Here is a 12,922-nt window from a genome sequence, read left to right as displayed (position 1 = left end):
CATCACTCTCCCCTCTTCCCTCCCACATCACTCTCACCTCTCCCCTCCCCCTCCCTCATCACTCTCCCCTTTCCTTCCCTCATCACTCTCCCCCTCCCTCCCTCATTACTGTCCCTCCCCTCTCCCCTCCTCCTTCCCTCATTACTCTCCCCTCTTCCCTCCCTCATCAATCTCCCCTCTCCCTCCCTCATCACTCTCCCCTCCTCCCTCCCTCATCACTCTCCCCTCTCCCCTCCTCCCTCCCTCATCACTCTCCCCTCCTCCATCCCTCATCACTCTCCCCTCTCCCTCATCACTCTCCCCCTCCCCTCCTCCTTCCCTCATCACTCTCCCCTCCTCCCTCCCTCATCACTCTCCCCTCTCCCCTCCTCCCTCCCTCATCACTCTCCCCTTTGCCCTCCTCCCTCATCACTCTCCCCTCTCCCCTCCTCCCTCCCTCATCACTCTCCCCTCTCCCCTCCTCCCTCCCTCATCACTCTCCCCTCTGCCCTCCTCCCTCCCTCATCACTCTCCCCTCTCCCCTCCTCCCTCCCTCATCACTCTCCCCTCTCCCCTCCTCCCTCCCTCATCACTCTCCCCTCTGCCCTCCTCCCTCCCTCAATCACTCTCCCCTTTGCCCTCCTCCCTCATCACTCTCCCCTCTCCCCTCCTCCCTCCCTCATCACTCTCCCCTCTCCCCTCCTCCCTCCCTCATCACTCTCCCCTCTGCCCTCCTCCCTCCCTCAATCACTCTCCCCTCTCCCCTCCTCCCTCCCTCATCACTCTCCCCTCTCCCCTCCTCCCTCCCTCATCACTCTCCCCTCTGCCCTCCTCCCTCCCTCAATCACTCTCCCCTCTCCCCTCCTCCCTCCCTCATCACTCTCCCCTCTGCCCTCCTCCCTCCCTCAATCACTCTCCCCTCTCCCCTCCTCCCTCCCTCATCACTCTCCCCTCTGCCCTCCTCCCTCCCTCAATCACTCTCCCCTCTGCCCTCCTCCCTCCCTCATCACTCTCCCCTCTGCCCTCCTCCCTCCCTCAATCACTCTCCCCTCTGCCCTCCTCCCTCCCTCATCACTCTCCCCTCTGCCCTCCTCCCTCCCTCAATCACTCTCCCCTCTCCCCTCCTCCCTCCCTCATCACTCTCCCCTCTGCCCTCCTCCCTCCCTCATCACTCTCCCCTCTGCCCTCCTCCCTCCCTCAATCACTCTCCCCTCTCCCCTCCTCCCTCCCTCATCACTCTCCCCTCTGCCCTCCTCCCTCCCTCAATCACTCTCCCCTCTCCCCTCCTCCCTCCCTCATCACTCTCCCCTCTGCCCTCCTCCCTCCCTCAATCACTCTCCCCTCTCCCCTCCTCCCTCCCTCATCACTCTCCGCTCTGCCCTCCTCCCTCCCTCAATCACTCTCCCCTCTCCCCTCCTCCCTCCCTCATCACTCTCCCCTCTGCCCTCCTCCCTCCCTCAATCACTCTCCCCTCTGCCCTCCTCCCTCCCTCATCACTCTCCCCTCTGCCCTCCTCCCTCCCTCATCACTCTCCCCTCTGCCCTCCTCCCTCCCTCAATCACTCTCCCCTCTGCCCTCCTCCCTCCCTCATCACTCTCCCCTCTGCCCTCCTCCCTCCCTCAATCACTCTCCCCTCTCCCCTCCTCCCTCCCTCATCACTCTCCCCTCTGCCCTCCTCCCTCCCTCATCACTCTCCCCTCTGCCCTCCTCCCTCCCTCAATCACTCTCCCCTCTCCCCTCCTCCCTCCCTCATCACTCTCCCCTCTGCCCTCCTCCCTCCCTCAATCACTCTCCCCTCTCCCCTCCTCCCTCCCTCATCACTCTCCCCTCTGCCCTCCTCCCTCCCTCAATCACTCTCCCCTCTCCCCTCCTCCCTCCCTCATCACTCTCCGCTCTGCCCTCCTCCCTCCCTCAATCACTCTCCCCTCTCCCCTCCTCCCTCCCTCATCACTCTCCCCTCTGCCCTCCTCCCTCCCTCAATCACTCTCCCCTCTGCCCTCCTCCCTCCCTCATCACTCTCCCCTCTGCCCTCCTCCCTCCCTCAATCACTCTCCCCTCTGCCCTCCTCCCTCCCTCAATCACTCTCCCCTCTGCCCTCCTCCCTCCCTCATCACTCTCCGCTCTGCCCTCCTCCCTCCCTCAATCACTCTCCCCTCTGCCCTCCTCCCTCCCTCATCACTCTCCCCTCTGCCCTCCTCCCTCCCTCAATCACTCTCCCCTCTCCCCTCCTCCCTCCCTCATCACTCTCCCCTCTGCCCTCCTCCCTCCCTCATCACTCTCCCCTCTGCCCTCCTCCCTCCCTCAATCACTCTCCCCTCTCCCCTCCTCCCTCCCTCATCACTCTCCCCTCTGCCCTCCTCCCTCCCTCAATCACTCTCCCCTCTGCCCTCCTCCCTCCCTCATCACTCTCCGCTCTGCCCTCCTCCCTCCCTCAATCACTCTCCCCTCTCCCCTCCTCCCTCCCTCATCACTCTCCCCTCTGCCCTCCTCCCTCCCTCAATCACTCTCCCCTCTCCCCTCCTCCCTCCCTCATCACTCTCCCCTCTGCCCTCCTCCCTCCCTCAATCACTCTCCCCTCTGCCCTCCTCCCTCCCTCATCACTCTCCCCTCTGCCCTCCTCCCTCCCTCAATCACTCTCCCCTCTGCCCTCCTCCCTCCCTCATCACTCTCCGCTCTGCCCTCCTCCCTCCCTCAATCACTCTCCCCTCTGCCCTCCTCCCTCCCTCAATCACTCTCCCCTCTCCCCTCCTCCCTCCCTCATCACTCTCCCCTCTGCCCTCCTCCCTCCCTCAATCACTCTCCCCTCTGCCCTCCTCCCTCCCTCATCACTCTCCGCTCTGCCCTCCTCCCTCCCTCAATCACTCTCCCCTCTGCCCTCCTCCCTCCCTCAATCACTCTCCCCTCTCCCCTCCTCCCTCCCTCATCACTCTCCCCTCTCCCCTCCTCCCTCCCTCATCACTCTCCGCTCTGCCCTCCTCCCTCCCTCAATCACTCTCCCCTCTCCCCTCCTCCCTCCCTCATCACTCTCCGCTCTGCCCTCCTCCCTGCCTCAATCACTCTCCCCTCTCCCCTCCTCCCTCCCTCATCACTCTCCCCTCTGCCCTCCTCCCTCCCTCATCACTCTCCCCTCTGCCCTCCTCCCTCCCTCAATCACTCTCCCCTCTGCCCTCCTCCCTCCCTCATCACTCTCCGCTCTGCCCTCCTCCCTCCCTCAATCACTCTCCCCTCTGCCCTCCTCCCTCCCTCATCACTCTCCCCTCTGCCCTCCTCCCTCCCTCAATCACTCTCCCCTCTCCCCTCCTCCCTCCCTCATCACTCTCCCCTCTGCCCTCCTCCCTCCCTCAATCACTCTCCCCTCTGCCCTCCTCCCTCCCTCAATCACTCTCCCCTCTCCCCTCCTCCCTCCCTCATCACTCTCCCCTCTGCCCTCCTCCCTCCCTCAATCACTCTCCCCTCTGCCCTCCTCCCTCCCTCAATCACTCTCCCCTCTGCCCTCCTCCCTCCCTCATCACTCTCCGCTCTGCCCTCCTCCCTCCCTCAATCACTCTCCCCTCTGCCCTCCTCCCTCCCTCAATCACTCTCCCCTCTGCCCTCCTCCCTCCCTCAATCACTCTCCCCTCTCCCCTCCTCCCTCCCTCATCACTCTCCCCTCTGCCCTCCTCCCTCCCTCAATCACTCTCCCCTCTGCCCTCCTCCCTCCCTCAATCACTCTCCCCTCTGCCCTCCTCCCTCCCTCAATCACTCTCCCCTCTGCCCTCCTCCCTCCCTCAATCACTCTCCCCTCTGCCCTCCTCCCTCCCTCATCACTCTCCCCTCTCCCCTCCTCCCTCCCTCAATCACTCTCCCCTCTCCCTCCTCCCTCCCTCAATCACTCTCCCCTCTCCCCTCCTCCCTCCCTCAATCACTCTCCCCTCTGCCCTCCTCCCTCCCTCATCACTCTCCGCTCTGCCCTCCTCCCTCCCTCAATCACTCTCCCCTCTCCCCTCCTCCCTCCCTCATCACTCTCCCCTCTGCCCTCCTCCCTCCCTCAATCACTCTCCCCTCTGCCCTCCTCCCTCCCTCATCACTCTCCCCTCTCCCCTCCTCCCTCCCTCAATCACTCTCCCCTCTGCCCTCCTCCCTCCCTCAATCACTCTCCCCTCTCCCCTCCTCCCTCCCTCAATCACTCTCCCCTCTGCCCTCTCATCCACGCTACCCGCGCTCCCCCCCCCCGCCCTTGCTGTTCCCGCCGGTGGAACATTCCCGAGAGCAGCGTCAGCCGGCGTTGCCCCGGCGACCGGGAAGGCCCCGCCCACTGATCTGGCAGAAGGGGAGCGGGGAGGGCGATTGGGTGGAGCCCTTCGGAGGTCAGGGGTCAGAGGTCGTCTGGCTGGCGTGGGTCAGAGTGGAAGCTGCAGTTGTGGGCAGAGTCGGAGCTCCGGAGGTCAAGCGGAGTTTTACTGGCGGGGAGAATAAAGAGGTCAGGGGTCAGAGTGCCTGGGGGATAGATAGGTTAGATAGATATTGATCCCAAAGGAAATTACAGAGTCACAGTAGCATTACAAGTACTCACATTAGAAGAGGAGTAAGAAAGAATAAAATATGTTATCTCAAACACTCTAACAGGAGGGGCCATCACTTCCCCAGCTATAGGTTGACTCATTATAGAGCCTAGTGATCGAGGGTAAGAATGACCTCATATAGTGCTCTTTGGAGCATCACAGTTGTCTTCGTCTATTACTAAAAGTGCTCCTCTGTACAGCCAAGGTGGCATGCAGAGGGTGAGAAACATTGTCCAGAATTGCCAGGGTTTTCCATTGGGTCCTTTGTTCTATCACAGCCTTAAGTGTGTCCAATTTGACTCCTATAACAGAGCCAACCTTTCTAATCAGTTTATTGAGCCTGTTGGCATCACCCATGTTGATGCCATTACCCCAGCACACACCACAAAGCAGATTGTACTGGCAACAACAGACTGGTAGAACATGTGAAGGAGAGGCCAGCATACTCCAAAGGACTTCAGTCTTCTCAGGAAGTAGAGGCGACTCTGGCCCTTCTTGTACACAGCCTGTGTTGGTGCTCCATGCAGGGACAGCAACTCCAAGAGGTCAGGGATTAGAAGGGTCAAGGATTAGAGGGATCAGGGTTTAGAGAGGCCAGGGTCAGACCAAAGTCCTGAGGTCAAGAGTGCGTTGGGGTTAGAGAAGGCAGGGGTTAGAGGGATTTGGGAGGTTCTACCCCTTTCCACCCTTCTTCCTCTCCCGCATTCCCCCCTCCCAACCCCCTCTCTATCCCCCATCTGCCATACCCCTCCTCTACCCTCTCTTGCTACATTCTCTCTTCCCCCTCTCCCCTCCTTGCATCCCACCCCTCCTTCTGTCCCTGTCCCCCCATCATTGTCCCCCTGTGCCTCTCCTGCCAGTAACCATGGTGCGTCCCCTAGAGCTGAACACTGCACTGGTATTGGGGGGAGCATTCTGTCCAGTAGTTTCTCTGTCCCGGGATTCGATCCCGGCTACCAGCACTGTCTGTGTGAAATTTCCTTGTGAGCTCCTCCTGAGCCCCGAAATTGATGGGATTGGGGAGGGAGTTTAAAACACTGTGAGGTAATGTGGGATTTTTCTAAATGGATGGTTAACTGAATCAACAAACTCATTCGTAAGGCCAGTGATGTTGTGGGGATGGAACTGGGCTCTCTCACGGTGGTGTCTGAAAAGAGGATGCTGTCCAAGTTGCATGCCATCTTGGACAATGTCTCCCATCCACTACATAATGTACTGGTTGGGCACAGGAGTACATTCAGCCAGAGACTCATTCCACCGAGATGCAGCACAGAGCGTCATAGGAAGTCATTCCTGCCTGTGGCCATCAAACTTTACAACTCCTCCCTTGGAGGGTCAGACATCCTGAGCCAGTAGGCTGGTCCTGGACTTACATAGAAACATAGAAACATAGAAAATAGGTGCAGGAGTAGGCCATTCGGCCCTTCGAGCCTGCACCGCCATTTATTATGATCATGGCTGATCATCCAACTCAGAACCCAGCCTTCCCTCCATACCCCCTGACCCCTGTAGCCACAAGGGCCATATCTAACTTCCTTTTAAACATAGCTAATGAACTGGCCTCAACAGTTTGCTGTGGCAGAGAATTCCACAGATTCACCACTCTCTGTGTGAAGAAGTTTTTCCTAACCTCGGTCCTAAAAGGCTTCCCCTCTATCCTCAAACTGTGACCCCTCGTTCTAGACCTCCCCAACATCGGGAACAATCTTCCTGCATCTAGCCTGTCCAATCCCTTTAGGATCTTATACGTTTCAATCAGATCCCCCCTCAATCTTCTAAATTCCAACGAGTACAAGCCCAGTTCATCCAGTCTTTCTTCATATGAAAGACCTGCCATCCCAGGAATCAATCTGGTGAACCTTCTTTGTACTCCCTCTATGGCAAAGATGTCTTTCCTCAGATTAGGGGACCAAAACTGCACACAATACTCCAGGTGTGGTCTCACCAAGGCCTTGTACAACTGCAGTAGTACCTCCCTGCTCCTGTACTCGAATCCTCTCGCTATAAATGCCAGCATACCGTTCGCCTTTTTCACCGCCTGCTGTACCTGCATGCCCACTTTCAATGACTGGTGTATAATGACACCCAGGTCTCGTTGCACCTCCCCTTTTCCTAATCGGCCACCATTCAGATAATAATCTGTTTTCCTATTTTTGCCACCAAAGTGGATAACTTCACATTTATCCACATTAAATTGCATCTGCCATGAGTTTGCCCACTCACCCAACCTATCCAAGTCACCCTGCATCCTCTTAGCATCCTCCTCACTGCTAACACTGCCACCCAGCTTCGTGTCATCCGCAAACTTGGAGATGCTGCATTTAATTCCCTCATCCAAGTCATTAATATATATTGTAAACAACTGGGGTCCCAGCACTGAGCCTTGCGGTACCCCACTAGTCACCGCCTGCCATTCTGAAAAGGTCCCGTTTATTCCCACTCTTTGCTTCCTGTCTGCTAACCAATTCTCCACCCACACCAATACCTTACCCCCAATACCGTGTGCTTTAAGTTTGCACACTAATCTCCTATGTGGGACCTTGTCAAAAGCCTTTTGAAAATCCAAATATACCACATCCACTGGTTCTCCCCTATCCACTCTACTAGTTACATCCTCAAAAAATTCTATGAGATTCGTCAGACATGATTTTCCTTTCACAAATCCATGCTGACTTTGTCCGATCATTTCACCGCTTTCCAAATGTGCTGTTATCACATCCTTGATAACTGACTCCAGCAGTTTCCCCACCACCGACGTTAGGCTAACCGGCCTATAATTCCCCGGTTTCTCTCTCCCTCCTTTTTTAAAAAGTGGGGTTACATTAGCCACCCTCCAATCCTCAGGAACTAGTCCAGAATCTAACGAGTTTTGAAAAATTATCACTAATGCATCCACTATTTCTTGGGCCACTTCCTTAAGCACTCTGGGATGCAGACCATCTGGCCCTGGGGATTTATCTGCCTTCAATCCCTTCAATTTACCTAACACCACTTCCCTACTAACATGTATTTCGCTCAGTTCCTCCATCTCACTGGACCCTCTGTCCCTTACTATTTCTGGAAGATTATTTATGTCCTCCTTAGTGAAGACAGAACCAAAGTAATTATTCAATTGGTCTGCCATGTCCTTGCTCCCCATAATCAATTCACCTGTTTCTGTTTGCAGGGGACCTACATTTGTCTTTATCAGTCTTTTCCTTTTTACATATCTATAAAAGCTTTTACAGTCCGTTTTTATGTTCTCTGCCAGTTTTCTCTCATAATCTTTTTTCCCCTTCCTAATTAAGCCCTTTGTCCTCCTCTGCTGAACTCTGAATTTCTCCCAGTCCTCAGGTGAGCCACTTTCTCTGGCTAATTTGTATGCTACTTCTTTGGAATTGATACTATCCCTAATTTCTCTTGTCAGCCACGGGTGCACTACCTTCCTTGATTTATTCTTTTGCCAAACTGGGATGAACAATTGTTGTAGTTCATCCATGCAACCTTTAAATGCCTGCCATTGCATATCCACCGTCAATCCTTGAAGTGTCATTTGCCAGTCTATCTTAGCTAATTCATGTCTCATACCTTCAAAGTTACCCCTCTTTAAGTTCAGAACCTTTGTTTCTGAATTAACTACGTCACTCTCCATGTTAATGAAGAATTCCACCATATTATGGTCACTCTTACCCAAGGGGCCTCTCACGACAAGATCGCTAATTAACCCTTCCTCATTGCTCAAAACCCAGTCCAGAATAGCCTGCTCTCTAGTCGGTTCCTCGACATGTTGGTTCAAAAAACCATCCCGCATACATTCCAAGAAATCCTCTTCCTCAGCACCTTTACCAATTTGGTTCACCCAGTCTACATGTAGATTGAAGTCACCCATTATAACTGCTGTTCCTTTATTGCACACATTTCTAATTTCCTGTTTAATACCATCTCCGACCTCACTACTACTGTTAGGTGGCCTGTACACAACTCCCACCAGCGTCTTCTGCCCCTTAGTGTTACGCAGCTCTACCCATATCGATTCCACATCTTCCCGGCTTATGTCCTTCCTTTCTATTGCGTTAATCTCTTTTTTAACCAGCAACGCCACCCCACCTCCCCTTCCTTCGTGTCTATCCCTCCTGAATATTGAATATCCCTGAACGTTGAGCTCCCATCCCTGGTCACCCTGGAGCCATGTCTCTGTGATCCCAACTATATCATAATCATTAATAACAATCTGCACTTTCAATTCATCCACCTTATTACGAATGCTCCTTGCATTGACACATAAAGCCTTCAGGCACTCTTTTACAACTCTCTTAGCCCTTTTTAATGCTTGCCCTGGATTTGTCGGCCTGCCACTTTTACTTTTCCCCTTTGTACTTTTTGCTTCTACGCTCACTTTACACCCCTCTGTCTCTCTGCACTGGTTCCCATCCCTCTGTTGTGAACTAACCTCCTCACACCTAGCCGCTTTAATTTGATTCCCACCCCCCAACCATTCTAGTTTAAAGTCACCTCAGTAGCCCCCGCTAATCTCCCTGCCAGGATATTGGTCCCCCGAGGATTTAAGTGTAACCCGTCCTTTTTGTACAGGTCACACCTGCGCCAAAAGAGGTCCCAATGATCCAAAAACTTGAATCCCTGCCCCCTGCTCCAATCCCTCAGCCACGCATTTATCCTCCACCTCATCGCATTCCTACTCTCACTGTCGCGTGGCACAGGCAGTAATCCCGAGATTACTACCTTTGCGGTCCTTTTTCTCAACTCCCTTCCTAGCTCCCTATATTCTTCTTTCAGGACCTCATCCCTTTTCCTACCTATGTCATTGGTACCTATATGTACCAGGACCTCTGGCTCTTCACCCTCCCACTTCAGGATATCTTGGACACGATCAGAAATATCCCGGACCCTGGCACCAGGGAGGCAAACTACCATCCGAGTCTCTGGACTGCGTCCACAGAATCGCCTATCTGACCCCCTTACTATCGAGTCCCCTATCACAACTGCCCTCCTCTTCCTTGCCCTACCCTTCTGAGCTACAGGGCCAGACTCTGTGCCGGAGGCAGGGCCACTGTCGCTTCCCCCGGGTAAGCTGTCCCCCCCAACAGTACTCAAACAGGAGTACCTGTTGTTAAGGGGCACAGCCGCCGGGGGACTTATTTCATAATTTGCTGGCATAATTTACATATTACTATTTAACTATTTATGGTTCTATTACTATGTATTATTTAGGGAGCAACTGTAACGAAAACCAATTTCCCCCAGGATCAATAAAGTGTACTATGACTATGATTAATGGTTGGTACAGATTGAATGGGCAGAAGGGCGTACTTCTCTGTTGTATGTCTTGAAAGTCCCATAAGAGATAGGGGCAGAATGAGGCCACTCGGCCCATCGAGTCTACACCACCATTCCACCATAGCTAATCTATTCTCCCTCTCAACCCCATTCTCCTGCCTTCTCCCCGTAACCTTTCACACCCTGACTAATCAGATACCTATTAACCTCCGTTTTAAATAAACCCAATGACTTGGCCTCCACAGCCATCTATGGCAATGAATTCCACAGATTCACCCACCCTCTGGCTAAAGAAATTCCTCCCCATCTTCATTCTAAATGGACGTCCCTCTATTCTGAGGCCTCCACAGCCATTGCGGAAATGAATTCCGTAGATTCACCACCCCCTGGCTCAAGGGACGACCTTCTATCCTGAGGAAACATCCTCTCCAGACTTGTGTGAAGAGCGTCCCGTCACACTGCAGGGGGAGGCAGAAGGTAACGTGGCGGATGTTGAGTGACAGTTGAGCTCCAGCCAGCCAAGTGGGGATGGGATGGGGGTGGGGGTGTCCCCCATCACACTCTTTCCCGGTTTGTAGATGGGGGGAGGGAAGGTGAGGTGTTGGGGTATAGGGATGGTGACGATGTCCCCGAGGGATCCATACAGCTTGCTGTCATGGTATTGGATTTCTGTGGGTGGGGCAGCTGTTTCCGGTTGGTACTGAGCTCCCCTCCACCCCGGACGGTGGGGGAAGCGGGTGAAGGGGAGATGGTCAGACTATCTCCATGTTGGGATTCTGTCTCGTATGGCTGCACTCAATACAACTCTGAGCTGACTTTAACGGCCAACAGGCTCACTTCCCAGGACGCTTTACGACTCCCGTTCAGTATTGTTTTTGCATTTGCACAATTTGTCGTCTTCCGCACGTTGGCCTTTATTTTGTACATACTTTGACAATACATTTGCCAGCCTCCCCAGCATTGAGGACATCTTCAAATGGCAATGCCTCAAAAAGGTGGTGTCCATCATGAAGGACCCCCATCACCCAGGACATGCCCCCTTCTTGTTGCTACCGTCAGGGTAGATGCAGGAGACTGAAGACACACACTCAGCAATTCAGGAACAGCTCCTTCCCCGCCACCATCAGATTTCTGAATGGACTTTACCTCACTAATTTTATCTCTTTTTGCACTGCTTGTTTAATTTAATTTTTAAAATATATATGTCTTATAACTTATAGCTGTAAAATCACTATGTAGTGTGTGAACAAATTTCATGACATATACCAGTGATATTGAGCTGATTCTGACTTGGACTCTGCGGCACTAACGATACCTGTCACCCGTCACCCACCAGCACATCTGCATAGGTTACCCAGGTCACCTCCCTACAAGAAACATATTAATAAGATGGAAAGAGCAGAGAGAATGATTTATATGGATGTTGCCAGGACTTGAGGGCCTGAGTTACGGGGCAAGTTTGAACAGGTTCATTAAATAATATTTGATCCTTAGAAAGCTGAAGGCTGAAGTCCAGACCTCGGTGATTCTGTGATTCAGGGTTTCGAGACCTCAAGGTCAAAGTCCAGAGTTCGGTGAGGCCTGAGGTAGACGCCCGAAGTCAGGGATTCTGGAGGTAGAGGCCTGAAATCAAGGACTCAGGAGACAGAGGCCCAAAGTCAGGGATTCCAAAGGTCAAGTCTGCAAGTCTGGAGGTTGGAGACCTGATGTCCGAGAGTCTGTGGCTAAGGACTTGAGACCCTGGGGTTAGCCGCCTGTCTGTGCGTGAGTGAGCGGGAAAGGGGTTTGTTTTACTATTGCTGCTCGTGTCATTCCGGACATTGTGGGCAAGCTACGTTACCGCCGGAATGTGTGGCGACACTTGCGGCCTGGCCCAGCATATCCTTTGGTGTGGGTTGTTAAGACAACCCACATACAGTATTTCACTGAATGCTTCTAAATCTGAATCTCAGGTCAGAATTTTACTCCCTGGAGCGCAGGAGAATGAGGGAAAATTGGACAGAGGTATACAAACTTATGAAGGGTATAAATAGGGTAAATGTAAGCAGGCCTTCCCACTGAAGTTGGGTGAGACTGGAACGAAAGGTCATGGGTTTGAGGGTGAAAGGTGAAATGTTTAAGAGGAACTTATTTACTTATAGAGGGTGGTGCGAGTGCAGAACGAGCTCCCAGCAGAAATGGTGGATGCGGGTTCAATTTGAAGATTTAAGAGGTGTTTGGATGGGAGGGGCACAAAGGGCTATGGACACCTCAGCATGGCGGTCTCCTCCGAAGGGCCTGTTTCTGTGCTGTGGTGCTCTATAACTCTAGGTCCTGCTGTTCAGGGGAACTGAACGTGGGAGAGTCCACACCCCCATCCTGCTCTCGGGATGGATAGTGGGGTGGGGGGTGGTTGGGCCCTAATATGCTACCCGAGCAGTGACGTTGGGACCCATTGGCCATTTTATTAGGTATAATCCATTCATTAACGCAAATATCTAATCAGCCAATCATGTGGCAGCAACTCACTGCATAAAAGCATTCAGACATGGCCAAGAGGTTCAGTTGTTGTTCAGAACAAACATCAGAATGGGGAAGAAATATGACATAAGTGAATTTGACTGTGGAAAGATTGCTGGTGCCAGATGGGGTGGTTTGAGTATCTCAGAAACTGCTGATCTCCTGGGATTTTCACACACAACAGTCTTCTAGAGTTTTCAGAGAATGGTGTGAAGCACAAAAAACATCCAATGAGAACCAGTTATGTGGGTAAGAACACCTTGTTGATGAGAGAGGTCAGAGGAGAATGGCCAGACTGGTTCAAACTGACAGGAAGGTGACAGTAACTCAAACGACCACACGTTACAACAGTGGTGTGCAGAAGAGCATCTCTGAATGTACAACACGTCCAACCTTACAGGTGGTAACCTAATAAAGTGTCTGAGAAATGACCAGTCTCTGATAATTCCAGTGATTACCCAACTCAACAGGAAGGGTGAAACCAGGACATTACAGTGTAGTACAGGTTCTTTGGCCCATGTTGTTGTGTTGAGCTTTTAATCTATTTTAAGATCAATCTAACCCTTTCCTTTATTTTTCTGTCATCCATGTGCCTAGCTAAATGTCTGAATCCGACTCAAACACCACCC

This window comes from Mobula hypostoma, chromosome 2, assembly GCF_963921235.1.
Source record: "Mobula hypostoma chromosome 2, sMobHyp1.1, whole genome shotgun sequence".
Taxonomy (NCBI): Eukaryota; Metazoa; Chordata; class Chondrichthyes; order Myliobatiformes; family Myliobatidae; genus Mobula; species Mobula hypostoma.
This window is presented reverse-complemented; position numbering follows the sequence as displayed.